The 6,000-nt window shown below is 35.2% G+C and overlaps 1 protein-coding gene across 1 annotated transcript in view; it reads right to left on the bottom strand.

Annotated features, from left to right (window-relative positions):
- The window catches only part of rxfp2 (relaxin/insulin-like family peptide receptor 2), a 112,341-nt gene that overhangs the window by 46,743 nt on the left and 59,598 nt on the right, over positions 1-6,000 (bottom strand). The gene's annotated exons all lie outside the window — the stretch shown is intronic.

Consider the following 6,000-nt stretch of genomic DNA (forward strand, 5'->3'; position numbering starts at 1 on the left):
TCCTGAGCAAGACCCTTAACCCCCGATTGCTCCCCGGGTGCCCAAAGTTGTCAGCTCACTGATTTCCAAGGTGATGGGTTACATACAGGGGTAAATTTCTCCAATGTGAGATCAATAAAGTTCAAATATTATTATTTATTTTTAAGTTTTACTGTCATGGAATCTGAAACTAAAAGGCAGGGTAAATTCTCTGATCCATTTGCAAGATTTGGTCATACAAAAAAACAAAACAAATGTTATACCCTGCGAAGCAACTTAACTCTACTATACAACTAATGGTTAACAGTGATGAATTAGGTATCTTCAAATATCACAAAATAGCTGCTTCCATGAGTCTTTATGTGCTGCAGAATGTTATGAAATGCGAATAGTCCACCAGGTGCTGCATTGTTAAAAATTGATAAATTATCCTCAGAATCCATTTATGACAACGGGAAATAAAGAAAATGCAATAAAATCTTTCAAAGCAACAGTTTAACTGCATTTCCTTTCAGAACACTGAGTTACACAGCTGGTATGATGCAGCCAGACTTTCTCTGTGCGAGAAAAAGTAAACTCGAGGAAAAGACAATCTTTCTCTGCTTATCTTTCTTAAGCTTTGTGCACAACCTAAAAGTCTAATTTAAGCATATACTGAAACAGAGAGTTTTTTTTCCCCTGTGAAAATGAAACAAAGAGCCGATGTATACGTTTTGTAGAACTATGATATAATTACATTTGGAAAAGAGACCCTGCAGAAACATATCTCAGTACAAACTTATGCCTGAGTAGTATAAAAGCTTATCCCCCTGTAGCTTCTAAACCTGGATACATTTCTTATGACTTTTAACTCTAATTTATCAATAACCTTTTTGACAATATCTAAAGGAGGTTCATGCTTTTCAAGAATATTACTTGTAAATTGACCTCGCACCAAGATCAAATACCACCAGATTTCCCTTCTCACTGTTTTCAATTAGGTGTATTCTGCATTAACTAATAGTTAATGCAAAGAGTAATAGTTAATATAATAATTTCATAATTTGATGTGTCATGTAATTTTGGGGGAAAAAACACTCAAAGAACACAGCAAACGCTTTAACTACATATCAAAACCATACTATTTAGCATTATGCTTGTCATTCTTAAGACAAGCATCTCACGCTGCAGTACACAGCCTGTTACTGCTGGTGATATATTCTGACAGTTTGGAGACATCACATGAAAACCCACAGATGGACCACAGATCCACATCAAACCAAATACGCTAAAATGACCAAATAATATCATTATAGAATGTAATGCTCCAAAATGCAACTCTCTGTCTGCACCAGTGAATATTTGCTACGTGTTATCTAAAGTTTGCTCAGAGCAACTGTAGCGGCTAGCAGCCTGACCAGGGCAATCACGAAAGTGAATTTTACATCTTTCACTGCAAATGATTTATACAAAACCAAGAGTCACAAAAAGCACCCTTTACTAGACATGATAAATGTAAAAGGTTATAAATTATTCCCGTCATTTTATAAGTAAAGATCTGAGTGAACATTTATACAAGGATAAGAAAAATTATGGCTGCAGAGATACATTCTTTATATTCCTCAAAAGAAAAAAGGAAAAAAACTGATTTATGCTGCTCTAAGAACTGCTGTATGTAACATTCATCACCAAATTTGAAGCAATTTTGAGCTAAAAAAAAATGGACAATTAACCAACATGGTTTCACATGTTTGCAGAGGAGTTAATTATTGGAGCGGTTTTACAAAGAACCATATGCCCCTTTAAAAATATGGGCCATTCTGCGGCAATTAGTTTAATTAGAAAGCAGATGGTGCCTTTTGTTTTTCATAGTTCATTGAAAACTTAAGTATCATTACCTCATTCTAGTTAAGAGTTGGTCTTTCTGAACACTTGGTTAAAGGTGGATGCTTTCTTGTTGAGATAAAACAAAGTGCACACAAATAATTAGTCCACTTAGGGAATTGTTTACAGGAACAAATCACAACCAGAAATCAGGACAGGTTGAAACATTAACATTTGGCAAAGAAATCTATCTGAAAAGGTTATGCAGGCAGTATTCAGATAGAGCTGATTTAGTTGGGAAGGTTTAAATGGATTAGAAATAGTCATAACAGCTATTTAGATTGAGTTTAGTGTCAGACATTAAGTTGATTTTTATCTGATCTTCAGATCAGGGGAGTAGTGAGGAGAAAAAGCTTGGCATGTTAGCTGCCGGTTTAAATCCAAAAGTAAGTCAGATCAAGCAATGTGTTCAACCCAAAGTGACAGAAAACATGCACAACCTACATATAGGATGTCTAACACACTCATCTTTTACTCAGGTGTTCGGTTTTAAGCTAATCTCCCGAGGTAATATAGTGGCTTATATTTGTGTAAATCTTATTTTTCTCTCAATATAACAGGTTGGAACCAAACACAATGTACTAAATGTGTTGCTATCCATTTATAAAATAAAATAGAAAATTCTGCCTCACATTCTCTGTGGGGAATATCTGCTTATTAATTTCAGCACATAATTTAATAAAACCATACTTTTCTGGGCCAATCTGGCAGCTTTCTCTGTTTTTAAGACTTTTTTTTAGAGCTATACAACCAGCTTTAATTTATGACCATCATTTATGCAATTCATTACCTTGCACATCTCCATATCTTAGTTACATCCAGCATTTTAGAGTTGGATGTTTCTATAGATGAGCTGATAAGTGGTCCTCTTTAAAGCTGGTCAACCAAGCCGATATCTAAGCTTTGGTGACCAGAATGAAGCTCTCCTTCTGTCCATCTGATGCTCATCCCGGAAAACTGTGTTAGAAGTGTTTCATACCATTGGCCCCTGGGTTACCAACTTGATAAATACCTCTTTGTCTTCTGCTGTTTTTCCCAGCTTTTTTAAATATGCCTTTGCGGAACCACTTCTCAAATAAAATCTAAGTTAGATCCTGCTGATCCAGTTTCAGGCCCAAATCAAAGCTCCTATTCCTGTGCAAAGTTTTAGAGAAAGTGGTCTCTAAACATTCAAACTAGTTTTTTTGAGGAAACTACTGAAACCGCCCTGCTTAAAGTGTCTAGTGACATTATGATGTCGGCAAGCTCAGAAATGCACTGTGTTAGTCTTGTTGGATCTCTAATTGGTATCGACTCTGTTGATCATGAAATGTCATTAGCAAGGCTGTATGATACTGTTGAAATGTCAAGACCTGTTCAGTCATTGGTTGCCTCTTTTTTTATTAGGTACAAGTCTTAGTGTTTCAGCAAATTAGTTCTAGTCTGACTCCACAGATTTGTTGAGTGGAATACAGTACCTCAGGGTTCTTTTTTTAAGCCCATTTGCAGATGACATACAGCTGCAGTGCACTTTTAAGGCCTCTGAGATTCATAAATTCAACAATGGCTTAATGAACACTGTAAGCTGTTAAACTCCAATAAAACTGAGGTTCTGCTAATTGCCCTTCATAATGCCATTACTGCTACCAACCATTATTTAGGTTATTCAACCAAATCAATCTTTGACAAAGAAATGCTATTGGGCCACCACTGTAAGCAGCTGACCAGGAACTCTTTCTACCAGTTAAGGAATGTTTCCAAACTGAGAACAGTCGTTTTCAATGATGATCTTTTGTTACTCATCCATGGATTTTATGTCATCTCGTTTAAAAAACTGTAATAGTTTATTTCTTTGTCTAATCAAAGGGAAACTATCATGTCTGTAGCAAGTACAAAACTAAGCAGTAAGGCTGTTAATTGCACTAAAAGGACTCATAATGATCAAATTACTTAATTGGCTTCAGGTTTCTTTTCGATTTTTGTTTAAAATCCTAATGCTTATATTGAGAGCTCTCCAAGCTCAGGCTCTGTCTTTATAATAGGGACCCTTTAAATCGGAGGCTGAGATCACTGGGCCAGAGTCTGCTTATGGTGCCTCATTCCTGTTTTAGGACCCAAAGATCCCGCTCCTTCCAGGCCTTTGGACCAAGACTCTGGAACGATCTCCTCCCGTCTCTACATTCACTGAAATTATATTTTTAAGACCAAACTTAAAACCAACCTGATCTTTCAAGCATTTTAATATCAGTAGTGAAAGGATTGTTTTATTACGACCATGTATGTTCTTATTTTTTCTATTTATTGTATTGTGTTTTATTGTATTTTTTTTTATTTTGTACTTTATTGCATTTTAGTATTTTGTTTGTTAAGCACCTTGTGATGTTCTGTTGTCTGTGAATGTGCTATAGAAATAAACTTGACATACAAGTTATTATCTCCTTACATTTCTCAAATCTTGAGGTAACTAAATTTTTAAGTTTACTCCAGCAAATAGAGGGAGTCAGATCTGCCCTGGTAACGATAACGAACCCCTACTTGACCCTCTTCAATGTTAACAACTTTCTTAGCTGAGAATATTTTTATGCCTATTACCTAAATACTTGTTGCAGTGGAAGACTGTGATACTTTTACTTTTCTCTCATGCACATGCAAAATGCTGGTCTAACACACAAGAGGAGCATAGTTCTGAGAAAACTTGTACTTTTTAAATGAAACATAAATTAAAAATGAAAACTAGATTTAACAATTTAACTGAGAGGGTATAGGCATTCGTATTATTTATTGCCTTTTTATTAAAACAGCTTGTAGAAATAGTCCCTAAAAGCATGTTTCTGCAATGTAACCCAAAACCATAACCATTTGGAAAGTAATTGTCCTGAACCCTCAGTTTCCCCTTGGCTGTTTGTTGTGCATGTTTCCAATTAACGGAGAGTACGGAGTGGTTTAGGTAAATTATGTCTGTTAAAGCTAAGTAGGACACTGCTGGTCACCACTGCCTGCATGAACATGGCTGCTTAAAATAGAGATTTACAAACCAAAAGCTGAACTACAGCCTCTATAAATCATCTACACACCAATTAAGTGAAAGTTGTAACATCTGCTTTTATTTTGCAGAACAACATTTAAATTTCACCATGTAAGAGGCTTCAATTAGTAGAAGAAAAAGTTCACAATGCAAACAAACTAGTGCTCAACAAAAGTGCAGAACTCACCAAAATCCGACCAAGAATGCAGTCATTACAGATTATTTGTACAATGATGTTTCTATGTAAGATAATGTAATGTCTTGAAAGCACTCAAACTTTGTTTAAATTTCCAGTAAATATGTGTTGATCCCAATATTTTGAGTGAGTGGATTGGTAGGTGAATTTCAAAAATACAAAATATGTTGAAAAAATAAATACATTGATAAATTAATGTTTGAAAAACTAAAATAAAGAAATGAAACAATAAGTAAAAAATAAAAAAACAACTTAAAGAATATAAATCTGGGAAAAAAGCATAAATAAGTTTTTCTGAAAAACTTTTTAAGTTTCATTTCTGGGTAGCTGTTTTTCAAATTTCCATGGAACAATATTCTCACTGCACATTTCTGTTATGGGTTTTTGAATGTCCAGAAGTTGACCTCTAGGATCCTTTTTATCTTGCAAAGCTTTGTTTTTTTTTGTATTTCAGGGTCTCGGAAAACTATGAAGGTTATCAAACATGGCCACAGATGACAGCCTTAGTGACTTTGATTTTCTGTATTTTAGTATTTAGATTCTTCTTTCTGCTAGTGGTCTGTGGTCTCTTTCAAAACAGATCTCAGAACATAAATAAATATTGGACCGGCCTCTAATCACTGTCATCTATTTATTCCTAGCTACAGAGATAAATGAAAAACCTCTTTGTCTCAGATTGTTAAGGAATGGATGGAGAAAAAAAGAAGACCCGTTACATTCGTTTTTAAAGATTCAGCCAATGTATGTGCTCAAACTGTCATTCCAAAATCAGGCTTGTAGGGAACTGATCAACCCATGGATCACTTTACATCCGATGAAGCTGTGTAGGATCAAGAAAGGCGCTACCAGCAGGGAAGAAAAAAAACAATTTTTTATTTAATCCAGAGAGGTTTCAAGACCTGACAATGTCTCTCCATCCCCTTGGAGACAAACTGGACCCATGTTCATTTGGATCTTG

This window comes from Cyprinodon variegatus, unplaced genomic scaffold (assembly GCF_000732505.1).
Source record: "Cyprinodon variegatus isolate N-32 unplaced genomic scaffold, C_variegatus-1.0 Scaffold207, whole genome shotgun sequence".
NCBI classification, from domain to species: Eukaryota; Metazoa; Chordata; class Actinopteri; order Cyprinodontiformes; family Cyprinodontidae; genus Cyprinodon; species Cyprinodon variegatus.